The sequence below is a fragment of the Crinia signifera genome, chromosome 4 (genome assembly GCF_055691185.1).
Source record: "Crinia signifera chromosome 4, ASM5569118v1, whole genome shotgun sequence".
Classification (NCBI taxonomy): domain Eukaryota; kingdom Metazoa; phylum Chordata; class Amphibia; order Anura; family Myobatrachidae; genus Crinia; species Crinia signifera.
The window spans coordinates 43,935,147-43,951,449 of record NC_139220.1 but is presented as its reverse complement, the minus strand read 5'-3'; positions in this window follow the sequence as shown (position 1 = coordinate 43,951,449).

Sequence of the window (16,303 nt, the reverse complement as noted above, 5' to 3'; positions counted from 1 at the left end):
CCTTCTATGGTATTAAATATACTTTTACACACATACAAAGCCATTACTCTGACTACACCGACTTATATCTCTTCACTTATCTCAAAATATATCCCCACCTGACCTCCGCTCTGCGCAAGATCTACGTCTCTCATCAACACTCATTAATCATATTAACAATTGTAGGACATTCTTTGGGCAGCACCCACCTTATGGAATCCACATCCATGCACATCAAGACTCTCCTCTAGCCTTCAAACGTTCAACCATTCCCTTTAATCTCACCTCTTCAGGCAGCTTATCATATTCAGGGACCCCCACATAACCTCCAGTAACATTCATATCTAATTGCATCCCATCAGGACTGTCTTGCAATCTGGTGGGACTGCCATGCTATAGATTGATTCCTATACTTATGTATCCCTCCTATTATTCTGATAGATTGTAAACACTTGAGGGTGGCGTGGATAGTGGGTGGTGCCTGGCCCTGATGACGGAGGTCCTGCTGCTGCCAGCCCTGATGACCGGAAGTCCTGCTGCAGCCTTAGGTGCCCTAACTATATTATAAAAGTGAATGAGGTGGGAAGGGGGGTTCAGTACAACATGTTAATACCTGTGCTGTGGGTGGGGGGAGAGACACAGTGATACCTGGTTTGACCCTCTTCTTCATTCTTTCTCTCTGCCCTCCTCTCTCTCTTCTTATCTCTCTCCACTCTCTCTTTCTTATGCCATGTTCTCCTTATCACTCCACGCTCTCCTCTTTGCACTCTCTCTCTCTATCTGCGCTCTTCTCTCTCTGCCTCTGTGCTCTTCTTTTTGTCTCTGCGCTCTCCTTTCTCTCTCTCTGTGCTCTCCTTTCTCTCTCTGCACTCTCCTACCTCTCTCTCTGCTCTTTCCTTTCTCTCTGCACTCTCCTCTCTCTCCATGCTCTCCTTTCTCTCTCTCTGCACTCTACTTTCTCTCTCTCTCTCTGTGCGCTCTTCTCTCTCTCTGCGCTCTCCTCTCTCTCTATGCTCTCCTTTCTCTCTGCGCTCTCATCTCTCTCTGTGCTCTCCTTTCTCTCTGCAATCTCCTTTATCTCTCTTACTCTCTCTCTGTGAGCTCTCCTTGCCCCCTCTCTCTCTCTCTGTGCTCTCCTTTCTCTCTCTCTGCGCTCTACTTTCTCTCTCTCTCTCTCTCTCTGCACTCTACTTTCTCTCTCTCTCTGCGCTCTCCTCTCTCTCTATGCTCTCCTTTCTCTCTGCGCTCTCATCTCTCTCTGTGCTCTCCTTTCTCTCTGCAATCTCCTTTATCTCTCTTACTCTCTCTCTGTGAGCTCTCCTTGCCCCCCCTCTCTCTCTCTGTGCTCTCCTTTCTCTCTCTCTGCGCTCTACTTTCTCTCTCTCTCTCTCTCTCTCTGCACTCTACTTTCACACTTGTGCTGTGCCATCTGACACATTCCTTACAGACACAGCAGACCCTCTACACAGGGCATCAGTATTTATTCATGTATAATGCTAAATGATCTTCAGTCAAATGGTATATAAATAAATACTGATGCCCTGTGTGCCCCAAGGCAATGCCTTTTCTCTGGTCACACATGAAGAGTCTATACTTCGGAATTCGGGATTGGGGCCCATAGCATATTGTTGCATATAGACCCACAACTCACTAGTTCCACCTCTGCCCCCATGTCATCAACGTCAACAGCTGCCCCTCACCCTTTTTCACTAGGAGCATAAGTACCCCCGTCATCAGCACTCCCCCTCAATGTGTCAGTGTCTGTCTGTCTATCAGTGTCCGTGTGTTAGCATCTGTCAGCGTCAGCCTTTGTGTCAGTATCTGTCAGTGTCAGCATCAGTCTGTGTGTCGCTCTGTCGGTGTCCGTCTGTCAGTATCAGTCTGTGTGTCTGTCTGCCACTGTTCATCTGTCAGCATCAGCTTGTGTATATGACTGGCAGTGCATACACTGTAAACTAACAAACCAGCACACATTACACCTTCCGCCCTACATGAACAATAAGTAGCAAATGACTTCTATTTACACATTGGTTTTCTGGCATGTAAATTACATTTATTTGCTGAAAATTAGATTTCTATCACCTCCAATTACAGCTCCATAGCCAAATTCAGTATGGATCACTAAGTTGAGAGATAGCAGTCTTTGCGATCAAATCGTTTCTGCCCAGAAAGAAAAAAAACACCCGTTGCAGAAATTGCGAATACATGGCAAAAGGCGATGCATATGCAGATCCGATCACCAAAATGGGAACATCTGCGAGTACTTTCCGTCTATTCCAGTTAAAGTCTTCCACAATACTGCTAAAGCAACAGACCCACCCGAAATAACCCTCGGCACACCTGCGTTTCCACAAACACACCCAGAAAAGGCCATGTTTTCTCCCCTGAAATGTTTTACTTACTGTCACTCAAAATGCGATTGCATTGAAGCAGAAAGCTTCCCAGAACACTTCGCAAATTCCGCTCACAGATCCATCCAAGATGAATGTCAGCATGCTGATGTCATAGTTCTGCGTATACACTACTTTAATAATGGTCAGCTTGAAAGTTTCCTGGAGGCAGTTCCATAAAAACGGATGGAGACCATTGGTACCATTAATGGATAACCTTGATGGAGTAAAACCATCTACTAGGGAAAAAAATCAATGGTTTCATCCACAGATGGTCATCCCTGCTTTTACACTAGACTGTGATCAGAGCCCGCGTATCCATGGGAACACCTAGTGTTTTTAAGGGGTTGCCCATTAAACGCTGGGCATCCCCATGTCAGCCTCCCATCACTGGCATGGGAGTGATCTCCGGGATCGTGCATAGCTCTGGTTATGGATGGACATCGCATTGCGATGTTGCACTACCATCAATGTTTTTGATTCGATGGTACTGGTTTTACCATTCGATTACATTCGATTCCGATGTTTGCTGCCGTCGATTGGTAAACTTTCCATGGTGTTCCACCCGCAGCCAGCCACGCTACAGTTCTTCTGCACAAGTGATGCTGCACTGAAGATGGATGCGCATATGCAAAACAGGGATTTGATGGTGGGCTTCCGATGTCCATCCCTAGCTCTGGTCATTTGCAACTGTTATGGAAGTTGTGGGTCAGGAATAGGAAGGGGAGGAGTCATGACTGGGAAGGGGAGGAGTCAAGACTGGAGGGGGGGGGGCAAAATGAAACAGTATACCGCCCCCCTTAGAAGAAAAGTCGGACCCTGCGCGTGATCGGCCCCTATGCTTTCACCTACAGTATGTCCTAGTTCACATCTCGGGCTGCAGTAGCTTTCCATTGTAACACTCTTTTTTAGGGGTTTCCCTGTGGAAATAGATAAGTAAAATTGTAAATGTCCATCCTTGCAGTGTCGATTTGCTTCTACATGCTGTTTACTTTCAGGCTTCGCTGTGTTCTTTAGTTGGGACTTCAGCCTATAATGCCTTTTATGTTCTGTGATTCACCTGACTTGCTGCTGACAAAATGTTTTCAAGTGTTGCCATGCCTGGATTATGTTCTGTGCTTTGTGTCTCTGATGTGACCTCCCTGTCTGCTTCATCAAAGCAGCAGCAAAGAAATAGTGATTGTAGACAGACCTGCATGACTGCCATTTAACTTCTAAAGGGGCCTACACACGAGGAGATGCTAGATTGCTCAGAACGCTCAGCAAGATCGCTCAGCACACAGTGATGTGCCAGCCCTGAAATCGGTCCTGTGTTAGTCCCATAACTACACATACAGGCAGATTAATTTGCTGGCGGGAAATACCCAGCGGCGATGGCTCACGCAGCTGCAAAATTTTGCTACCCAATTGCTGGACAGAAAAATAGGATGAAGTCTGATTGTTCTTAGGAGGAATCACCGGGAATTGTCTTTTGCAGCAGGGTGAGTATAGTAGTGTGTACAGTATGTGTGAATGTGAATGACCCGCCCCCATCTCCCCCGGTGTGTATGATCCTCCTTCAGAGCCAGCTATTGGCAGAACATCTCCCAGCAGCCCTTGCTCCTCTCAGTACCCCGAGGACTCCCAGAATCCTCCTCCCCAGTGGAAAGATGGAGAGACCACGGGGATACATGGAAACCACCAGAGTCCTTCAGAGAGACAAGTATAATTTTTTTTATACAGCACAGTTTTCAATGCTAAACAATTTTTATATAGTTTTTATAAGTTCCCTGGATAATTCAAATCTTTAATTTTTGGCAGGATAAAGAAGCTTTCAAAGTTGTCCAGGTAATCTGCAATAGGTAGTAAAATCTGAAGCCAATGGCTGGCAACTATCAATGTTCCCGGTTTGATGGATATTTATTCCCGTTTGACTCGGACATTTCAATGGTTGCCACCACTGAAAGCTTTTATTCCGATGCTCATCCTTTCATCTGCAGATACATGAAAGTAGGCTCCGCCCACAGGTCCTTTATGAATGCAAAGATGTACTGCTTTCTCTATTCTTGTATATTGCCATCCATGGTAAATACAATGGGTGCCGGATGACTGCCCGACAGCGGAGATCCCGACGGTCAGTAATCCCAACTGCTGGTGCTCCGACTGCTGGTGCTCCTGACTGACAGGGGCTATTCTCCCTTGTGGGGGTCCATGACCCCAATAGAGGGAGAATAGAACCTGTGGCGAGCCACCGAGCCTGCAGCGCGGTGAGCTCAGCGAGCCCCCAAGGGGCTTCTTTGTGCTTGCACCCATGTCGGAGCACCGGCGGTTGGCATTCTGACGTTGTGATACAGACCATCGGGATCCCCCCTGTTAGACCGCCATAACACACCCAATACAATAAATGGCTTCCTTGCAAATGGCTACATGCCAACAAAAGGGTTGTTGCTGTGGGAACATGACTGCTACTATTTGATGGCTAACCCTAGTCTGCAGGAGGGCAGGTATATTGAGTTGTATATATTTTTTTGGGTAACCAAACCCTTATTGTTTGCAAGTAGTTAAAAAGGTTGTCCGGTATTTCAATCAGATAATACGGTTTGTTCACACTATGCAGTAGTCGTGCCAAATAGTATTGCTAGCCATGGTATGTCTGGGTGACCAGGGATTGGGGGAGGTTCATTCTACGTAGTTGAGCAGGTAAGCATCGAAACACAACTTGGATTGATCCCACCACCAGCGCCTCAGTGGAAAGAAAATCGGTGTACCGTACGCCCCTTCATAGATGGGTGACTCCTCTTCTCCTATATAGAATGCTCAATTTGGACCCTTACGTCCACAGCTTTTCATCAATCACATCAGGTGCTCCATACAATGTGGAGTATTGAGGACCAAAAGTAATGGAGAGAATGGAGTATAGAGTAGTATTGTTTTAAAATACCAATATTTTAATAAACACAACAAAGTTACTATTTCCTAAAACATTCAGTTGTTTTATTATTCTACATAGTATCTAATAAACGGCTGATATACAATTTAGCGGCAAGTTTCAGTATGTTGTGGACTGGACTGGAAGGGAAGAAGTGGTCCAGGTCCAGCTTCTGGGCATTTGTAATAGTGAAAATAAGTTTCCAAAAGACAAACGATATTTAGTGTACACACTGGCCGATATCATTAATGATTTTATACAAAGACGTCACCAGGTACCAGCTTTGTACATGCAGTCATTGACGTTATAGTAAAAAATTGACCTGCATGTACAAATGATGGGGGCGGGGTTGTCGTTAACGACCTGTGGGAGTGTGCATCATTTGTCTGCCGTTGCTCCAAAGGTTCAAAATGAGCGATATAGTTCTATATATCACCAAGTGTGTACGCGCTTTAACAGTCCAGGTTTAGTGATATCCATGCTCAAGCACAGATGACTTAAATATGGTTTATTATGGATCAGAGTTTCTGTACACGCCAGTCAATGTGCAGTGCTTAAGTCATCAGCCACCTTGGTGCAGCGAATGCAGCCTCCAAGGAGAAACAACATGGCGTCTGTGCAGTAGCATTAGCATGCACTGATACAGTTTTACCATGTTACACTGTGACAGGGCAGCTGCGCCTGCTGACATCATTGCCAGGGCAGCGGGGGGCGGCCGCGGCAACTCAGGGAGCTATGTATGCGGTGAATTCGGGTGAAAAGTATGTAAAGACTGTCCGTAGCCCAGCTGAATGCAATGCTGCTGCCCCTAGGCATAGGCTGCTGCCCTAGACAATTGCCTAGCATGCCTATGATTAGGGCCGGCCCTGGCTGCCCTTCAATCCACCAACAATTTTAGTTAGTTAAAACCGGGATTTTAAGAGTCAAAACCGGGACAATCCTGGGCAAACCGGGACGTTTGGTCACCCTAGCACCTCCCGAATTTTCAAGAAGCCACAAGGCTATTATGGGAGAATAGGTAAGTATGCTGTATAGTATATTTGCAGCTTTGCAGGCTAGGTTGCAGCTGCAAGCAGAGGATTAAAGGACAAAGATGCAGAGAGACTGCAGTGAAACTGTCTTTGTATAGAGGTGTATATGGTAACAGTCATTTATGCTTTATCTGCTGTACTAATGGTAGGAAAGAGTTAAGATTCTGGCTGGGCACCTCCCACAGAGGCTATAACTAGTCTCTAATTACAGCTTTCCTTGCCACAGGTATTTAGAACTCCTGCTGTCCTGGTCTTGTTTGTTTTGCTCACTCTTCTTTCTGCTGTCTGTCTGTGACACTGAATCGACTGAATATACTGTAGTAGTACCTGCTCTGGTGCCCGACCACTTACCCAATGTTCCTGTACCCAGTGGCATGGCCAGCTAATGATATGAGAGCAGAGGGTGAATTACCATTTGCGCAGCAGGTGTTTCGGACCCTGTCACCATCTTCCTGTCACCCACTGGTTTTCCTTGTCACCCCCTGCCTCTCCCTGTCACCCACTGCTGTGTTGTATATTGTGAACTTGGGTTGGGGTGGAGGAGGGGGGCCGAATTAATATTTTTGCACCTCGACTCACCACCCACAAGTTCTGCCACTGCATATGAGGTAGCGAAGATGGAAAAACAGGAAACCCAGGCATAGCCAGGCTGTTATCTGATCAGAGGTGTAACTAGGTTTCTTGGCACCCCGATCAAATACAAATGTTAATACGGCCTGCGTTCACCAGGGCTGTGTCTCCTACATAAGGTTACAATCATACTATTATTCTGTTTGCATTATACTTGCTGAAAGTGTACAGATGGAGCCGGGCTCCCTCTTGCTGGCGAATCGCCAGACTGTCAACGCTGGCGATCCGCCAGCAGCCCGGCTCTCCATCTGACTGAGATGCGCGTGCGTCTCACGCGCACGCGCGTCTCAGTTTCCGTGCGGCGGGGCGCCGGGAACCTGTCCGTCTCCGCTTCAGGGAGACGGACAGGGTAAGGGGGGGGGGGTGCGGGGAGGCGGTGGGGACCCTGTGTGACCGCCGAGAAGCCGGCGGGGACCCGGGGGAAGCCATCAGAAGGGGATGCGCGCGCATCTCGTGCGCGCACGTCCCCTTTCGCAGATACAGGTGGCGGGGGATGGCGGCTGGCGTCGCCATCGCCATCCCCTGCAAAGACAAGCCCGGCTCCATCTGTATGTACAGATGGAACGCTCTCCATCCAGCCTAACCCCCCATGATCCCCTCCTAATCCTGCCCATCTCCCTGAAGCGGAGACTGGCAGGGTTCACAGCCCCCGCCGCCCGGTAACTGGCAGCGGCGGGGGACTTTCTGAATCTTTCATCCTATTAAATTTTCCCAGTCGGATGGAGCGCCATCTCGCCAGGGGGGGCAATCTGGTGAGCCCTGGTACTGGCTGAGAGGCGCTCCAAAATCAAAACCAGATTGATTTTGAAGTGTAAATGATTGCCGCTTTAAAAAACCTGGCGATCTTGCACTTTCTGAATCTTTCATCCTATTGCATTTTCCCCATGGGGTTTTCTGGTTGTGTGTGTAAAAAGAAAAGGAGATTTTGCTGCGCTTTTTTGAAGTAGATAAAATAATTACAATTTTTAATAAACAATATAAATCCATACACAGAATAAATGTAGTAATTGATATCATTTACATATTAAAAATATATTGGTACTTTTTTGAACTGTAACATACTAAGGTGCAATATGATTAGGCGGTATAGTCACCTGTCACTAGTAACTATATTATCTTTTATACTTTTCTGTAAAACTCTGTTGTGCCAAGGCTTATTTTATGTGGGTCTCTGACGTCAGCGATGAACACTTCCAGCCTGGTTCTTGAGCAGATAAGTGGAAGTCCTAGACTGGTGCAGATGGAAAGAAATGTTTGATGGTTTGGTGTATCCGAATTTATATGTGAATGCAGCACTATTTGCGATGCATTTGCTATTTTGCAATAGACGGGTGGCAACTTTTTGATTGCAGCCAACTGCTTTTCCTCTACTTAAGCCGCCCATACACGGTCCGTTTAACGGATCCGTTGTGTACTTATATAGTACACATCGCATTGCATGCCTTGTGCATGCATAGTGCATGCGATGTGATGCGATGAACAGCTAGTACAAAAAGTATGTCCAGCACATACTTTTTGTACCGTACTATGAGATGCGCGGGAGCGCGCATCTCATAGTACAGAGCGGACGGTCCGGGAACGGACTGTCTATGGGCACCTTTAGCGATGCACGGAGATAGCTTCATCACATGATACTATTGTTTTAATTTAAACTGGATATAAGATATTGGGCCTTATTCTGGTTCACTTCTGGCAAATTCCTTCTGAGATGGACAAAACCATGTGCACTGCAGGGGGGCAGATGTAACTTGTGTAGAGAGAATTCGATTTGGGTGAGTTATTATGTTTCTGTGCAGGGAAAATACTGACTGCTTTATTTTTACACTGCAATATAGATCTCACATTGAAGTAAAACCCCAACCAAATCTAACTCTCTCTGCACAAGTAACATCTACCCCACCTGCAGTGCACATGGTTTTGTCCATCTAAGAAGGAATTTGCCAGAAGGAGTAATCCAGAATAACCCCCATTATTATTGATGCTCAAGCAATTATTATCTGGCATATGGTTGGTGTCCAGGCCTTTGGACCTGGACACTGGCAAACAAAATCGAGTATTACAGAAGACGTACCAAAAATAATTCTCAGTGAACAGTTGAGGACTACAGTATGTATGATCTTCTAATTACATGAATGTGCCCAATAAATCATCTCTGTTCTGGCCAACACTTCTGCAGTTCAGCATCCCTGCCACAGCTGCAGCCTGATGCATCATATTGATGGGGATAACACACTCTCTGGGAGATATAAATAGGGTACAGATTTGTGTTGTGGGTATAAATAGGAACTGGTACAGTCACATGTCAGAAACACAGCTGAACACAAACAGTAGAAATACCAGGGTGAAGGGCATTAACAAGGAGAGTGGAGAGGCAGCATCCCCACTATTTAGAATGGTACAGGGCGCTGCCTTAGGGCATGTCTGGCCCCCATCTTCCTACTGTTCTCTGCATTCTGCTACTGCTGCCGCCAGTATGTGGATTGCCTCAGTGGCATAACTATAGCGATGCAGACCCCGTGGCAGCGGGGAGGCGCTGAGAAAATATGGGCGCCGGGGGTCTGTGGGGCTATTGTTACGCCGTTGCCGAGACCTTCCGCCTCTCTGTGGCCGGGACCGCAGATTTACTTAACTGTGGTCCCAGCTCTCCTCCTGGCTCCTGCTGCTATTGAAAACTGACAGCAGCGCCGGGACCGCAGACCTGACCGGCAGGGGATGCGCACACGGAGGGGTAAGGCAGGGCTGGGCTAAAGGGGGGGGGGGTCTGGGTGCAAAATCCATAGTTACGCCACTGGATTGCTTTAGCAGGTATTGGGTCGACACCTGAAATAGGTCAACATAAGCATTACTTCGACAGTGTCTAGGTCGACATGGGTTTTCACTTTTTTGGGTCCTGAATGTCGATATTGCATGGCTTGCTGTGCTCGCCATGCTTCAGGCACAGTGCCTCTCTATGCTCGGCACACTATCCTACTTCTCCCTCTACGCCCTAGTGGATGGTAGGGCATGAAATACCACCTGTCGGCACATGTCATCTAAAAAAAATCTATGTCGACCTTTTTGACCTTTTGACTGTCAACCTTGTGTCGACCTTCCCACCATGTCGACCTTAAGCATATCAACCTATTTAAGGTGTCGACCTAAACCATGTCAACCTTCAGTGGTCAACCCAATGCATGTTGACTATTTTTGTGTCTACCCAACGACTGTATACTGCCTTACCATATCCTTAATGCCCTTTTCAGGCTAAATAGAAGTGAGAGCCAAGCTAATAAGGGTAACTTAAAATTATGTATATAAAGAGTGTTCTTATCAAAGCTCCATTGACATGCTTTATTTCTCAAGCAGTCTGACAGGCAAAATTCCCCTGCTGCCCGGCACTGTGATGCAGCCTAAAGTCTTCTTGTACTGATGCTTCTATATGATACTGTACATCAGCGCAGCGCGACTCAGCTGCATCAGATCAGAGGGCAGGGAGCAGGGCTGCTTCTAGACAATTTGACCCTTATGCTCGGTACACACCAGAATGATTTGGTCTCAATTCCCCCAATTTCGATACAGTCTCGACCGATTGTATGTAAATTGGGCATGTTTTGGCATGTTTTTGATCCGATTCTGATTCGATGTGTTTGCAGATCTACCTGCTACTGGGCCTTATTCTGATTGAGTCGGACTGCTGCGTGTGCGTTCGGACAGCCGATGTTTGGTGTTTGCACATGTGCAGAGGCGATTCTACGCATGTGTGAATGCCTCGCACGTCCGAACACGGTGTGAATTCCGTGCAGAAAAGGATCGGCCAGACCCATCCGAGCAGGGGGTGGAGAGGGGCGTGAAGGGATGTTTTCGCTCATTACCATATGCGTACGCCCCGTGTTTTATGGGCGTACTTATGGTAATGCGTCCGTGACACACGTGTGGGGGACGGACAGCTGACATAGCCGGATATCAGCTGCCCGCCCATATCCCTGCTTTCATACGGAAAAATGTCCGAGTGGTCTGGAGCACTCGGTACTGCCTGACCACTCGGTCCATCATTCGATGGTCGGCGACCATCGGAGGATGGGGGAGGTTTCCACAGATACAGACCTTGATAAAAAACCACTGGGGTTCGAAACGCGTCGGTGGAGTTCCCTTTGCACATACCCGTGGAGGCAAAGAGCTGGTGGAGCGGAAAGGACTTGGACTACAAGTGGACAAGGAACGGGGGCCCCATTCAACTTGGTCCACAAAGCTTTACATCATCTTGTCCAGCCCTGACCGGTTCCACACAGCCAAGTATCCCCACTGTGGTCAGTTTATTTTAATTGTCATGTTTACAATAAAGGATTCTTGCTTTTAAATACAGTATCCATAGTTTACTGTATTTCCCTCATTCACCAATAACCTTTCTCTATGCAATCTGAAATTCACTACTTCGTGAGTAAATTGATTAGGGGGATCACCCCGCCTCTTGTCAGTTGAATACAGTTCCTGATCTTTGAATGATAATTTGATATGCGGTTATATTTGCTCATCTTGTGAGTGTTACTGTAAGGGGAGATACCCCGACTGAAAATAACTGGTTAACACAAAAATAACGTTTATATCGCAATGATATAGCTATTAAAGTGTAAAAACAGGATTACACGAGGGAAACGGCCCTCTTTCTCTCCCTTCTTGTCTTTTCATATATACTAACGAGACAAGCAGAGTGAGGAAACATGCCAGGATTTATCGCAAGTTACAGGGGAGTACTAGCCTCCTTTTTCAATATTTAGCGCCCATATTCATATTTTGAAACAATCCTTCCAAGGTGTTCGCATGAAACATCCGCTCGTGGTCCGTTCGCCCGGCGTTTCTCCGCATTTGGACGGTGTGAGCGATCCGTACGGTAGGCGGGGCTAAGAACACTCTATGGCCGTCCAAAAATACGCATCCGACCAAGTCAATCAGAATAAGGCCCACAGTCAGGATTTGAAAACGATCCCTTCCACTGAGTACAGATAGTGATTGGATCGGATGCTCATGATTATGATTGTTCTAGTGTGTCCCCTACATTAGAGTAAACACAAAAAAGATTCCCCCCCCCAATAGCCCTTGTAAAAATAAAATACCTGATGTAAACTGGGAGCTGCCTGTTGCAAGTTCCACCAGAAGTAGGGACATGCTGAATTCCTTGCAAGGAGCATCCCTCCAGCAATTGGTGAGGGAGCCCACTCGTAAGGACGCAATATTAGACCTAATACTTACAAATGGTGACAGAATATCTGACATAAATGTGGGTGAAAATCTGGGATCCAGTGACCATCAAGCAGTATGGTTCAAAATAAAGACAGAGACTGACTCATCGCACACAAAAACAAAGGTGTTAGATTTTAGGAAGGCTGATTTTGTAGAGATGGGAAACTCTATAAGGGATTCTTTGGCAGAGTGGAAGAACTTGGAAGGAGTGCAGGATAAGTAAGAAAAATTAAAAAGTGCAATTCTAAAAGCAACAGAACTTTGTGTCAAAAGAGTTAGGAAAAACACAAGAAAAAGAAAGCCCTTGTGGTTTGCAAAAGAAGTAGCAAATATTGTGAAAGCAAAAAGGTTGGCCTTTAAGAAATTTAAGCAGACGCAGAAGAATGAGGACAAAGAGGTGTATCTTGTTAGACAGAAGGAGGCTAAGAAGGTAATCAGATGTGCAAAAGCACAGGCTGAAGAGGAAATGGCCCAGTCAGTGGGAAAAGGGGGGAAAACTTTTTTTAGGTATATAAGTGAAAGGAGAAAAACAAAAAGTGGAATAATTAGACTGAAGACAGAGAGTGGAAGTTTTCTTGAGGGGGACAATGTAATAGCAGATAATAATAATTATTTCTGCTCAGTATTCACTGCTGAAAGAGAGGGGAAGGGGCCACAGTTAAGTTTCAAGTATAGTCAGAAAACTGAAGGAGAGACAAGTACATTTACAGAGGAGAAAGTCCTCACAGAACTCTCAAAACTGAAAGTGGATAAATCAATGGGGCCAGATGGGATACATCCAAGGATACTAGAGAGCTTAAAGGGAAGCTGGTAAAACCAATAACAGAATTATTCAACCAGTCACTAGCTACTGGAGTAATCCCAGAGGACTGGAAAACAGCGAATGTTGTCCCACTGCACAAAAGTGGAAGCAAGGAAGAGGTAAGCAACTATCGACCAGTGAGCCTTACATCAGTAGTAGGGAAATTGATGGAAACACTCTTAAAACAAAGAGTTGTAGAATATCTCAAAACCAGCAATTTACAGGATCCAAAACAGCATAGGTTTACTGGGGAAAGATCATGTCAAACAAATCTTATTGACTTTTTTGACTGGGTGACTAAAGTAATAGATCAAGGTGGGGCTGTAGATGTAGCTTATCTAGACTTTAGTAAAGCTTTTGACACTGTCCCACATCGCAGACTGTTAAATAAACTTGAAAGCTTTGGATTGGATTCTAAGATAGTTGAATGGATAAGAGCGTGGTTGCAGGACAGAAAACAGAGAGTTGTAGTAAACGGAGTACAGTCAAAGGAGGGAAAGGTTACAAGTGGAGTACCCCAGGGATCTGTACTTGGACCGGTGCTTTTTAATATCTTTATTGGTGATATTGCAAATGGAATTGAGGGTAAAATGTGCCTTTTTGCAGATGGCACAAAGATATGCAACAGGGTAAACACACCAGGAGGGGTAAAACAAATGATTGAGGATCTAGGCAGATTAGAGAAATGGTCAAGAGAATGGCAACTACAGTTTAATGCCAAAAAATGCAAAATCATGCACTTGGGTCTCAGAAATCCAAAGACTCAATATAGTATAAATGGCACTATAATGGAAACTACTGAGGAAGAGAGGGATCTAGGTGTCACTATTTCAGGGGACTTAAAAGCAGGTAGGCAATGTAACAAAGCAATGAAGAAGGCAAGTCAGATGCTTGGTTGCATAGGGAGAGGTATCAGCAGTAGAAAGAAAGAAGTAATAATGCCACTGTATAGGTCATTGGTACGACCTCACCTAGAGTATTGTGTTCAGTTCTGGAGGCCATATCTCCAGAAGGATATAAATACATTAGAGACTGTACAAAGAAGAGCAACTAAAATGGTGCATGGCCTACATCACAAAACGTACCAGGAAAGACTAAAAGATCTTAATATGTATACTTTAGAGCAGAGAAGGGAAAGGGGGGACATGATAGAAACTTTCAAATATATCAAGGGCTTTAACAAGGTACAGGTGGGAGACATTCTTCACAGGAAGAGGAGCAACAGAACACGAGGACATGCACTGAAACTAGAGGGAGGAAGATTCAGGGGAAATGTGAGGAATAATTTTTTCACAGAAAGAGTAGTAGATAAGTGGAATAGCCTCCCAACAGAGGTGGAAGACGCAAATACAGTAGTACAATTTAAACATGCTTGGGATAAGCATATTGATATCCTTACAAAAAAATAAGGATCAAATATGGTTTGAGGTAACATGTTTAAAAAAAGGGGCAGACTAGATGGGCCAAGTGGTTCTTATCTGCCGTCAAATTCTATGTTTCTATGTTTCTATGGGAAGGGGCTGGGGAGAGCACATGGGTGATGCTGCACTTTTATACCGCTATGTGTGCTTGAACACTGAATAAAACTTTTTGAAATATATTTTACAAAATAAACAAACCAACATTTTTCAATGCTAACTAGTCATGTCTTTTAATTTTTATTTTAAATCATTGAAGGAAGGTTAAATGGCAGTTTATCAGTCCTAAAATGGACATTTTTAATGTCATCCATAGGGAAAAGCAGGGATGACCCAGGTTCAGTGTAAACGGTGCAGACCTGGGTCCGTCCTGGGTCACAGTGCCATGTTCAAAGACCAGGGTCCGACCAGGGATAAAAAGGGGGGGGGGGGGGGAAGACATTAAATATATTACTATAGACATTACAAGCATTTCATTTATAGCTACGACCAGTGCTATTTTTCAGCAGGCTCCAGCAGGAACTGAGGCCCTTATTCTAGTTCACTCTATCTCACAAAATATTTCTTAGATGGACAAAACTATGTGCACTGCAGGTGAGGCAGGTGTTACTTGTGCAGAGATAATTAGATTTGGGTGGGGTTTTACACCTGCCTCACCTGCAGAGCACATGGTTTTGTCTATCTAAGAAATATTTTGTCAGAAAGAGTGAACTAGAATAAGGGCCTCAGTTCCTGCTGGAGCCTGCTGAAAAATAGCCCTGGCTACGACTATGGTGGTCAGGTTGCCAAGTAGGGACACGTTGTTTGGCTGTTGATTATACATTTATTGCCAAATCATAGTAGAATTGCACATATATTAATATACTCAAAACCAGCAGAAATCTCAAGGTGCCCATACACGGTGCGATGATCGCACCCGGTAGGCGCTGGATCGCAATGCATGCATTTGCGTGCGATGCCATGCAATCCGCAGGCAGTACAAAAAGTATGCGCAGCACATACTTTTTGTACTGTGTATGGGCACCATAAGATTCCAGTGGGCTGTTTAAGGTGACAGGCTGCTGTGATGATAGAATTATCTCCTATTGCGGGCCCACAGTGCGGAGAATCACAGGTATAGGTAATGGCTGAATGTGCCTGTCAGTCACCTAATGCCGACTGTCCAGTCAGAGTGCTCGGCAGCGTGGGGGTGAACGTACAGAATAATATACAACTATTAACGCAGAGGGATGGCCATCGATGATTTAAAATCATTGATGGTTTGTGGCCAATGTCGAATAATTTTTGCCATTGATGTGGGAGTACCAGATGTTTTACAATGGCAAAGGCAAACCGATGCTCGCTGTCAACACTTACCCTGTCAGTATTCAACGCAGCCCCCTCAAACACCAATTCCCCCTCGCTACATTTTTTGAGCGAGGGGAAATCGGCGTATGCGGCTCCTGAACCAGCGAGACTCGCGGCTAAATACAGCGAGTTTCCTGCATTAGCCGCGGGTCTCGCTGTTTTGGGGAATTCTCGCCGTCCTGTGACGGTGAGGATTTCCCCAGAACATTGAATAGAGCGAGTGGCTGGCGCAGGGGTTAAACAGCGAGGATCACTGGTTTTCTGCAATCCTCGCTGTTTAAGCCCCTCGCCGCGGCATTGAATACACCCCATTGACAGCTAGGTAATTTAGCATAAGGTAGTAAATCTGGACATCTGCACATGCTGGAACTTGTGTCTGACTCAGAACCAGGCTACTAGGCACTGTGTATGGGTCTTAGCATCAGTGCCGGTGCAAGGCACCGGAGCGCCCCAGGCGGGGGGGCGCCCCGGCGCTCACCCGCTCCACGGGTGGGGAGGAATACGGCCGCCGTGCTGCTCCTGGGGGGGTGATGCGGCCGGCACGCTGATCTGGGGGGGGGGGGGAGAGGGATACGGCCGCC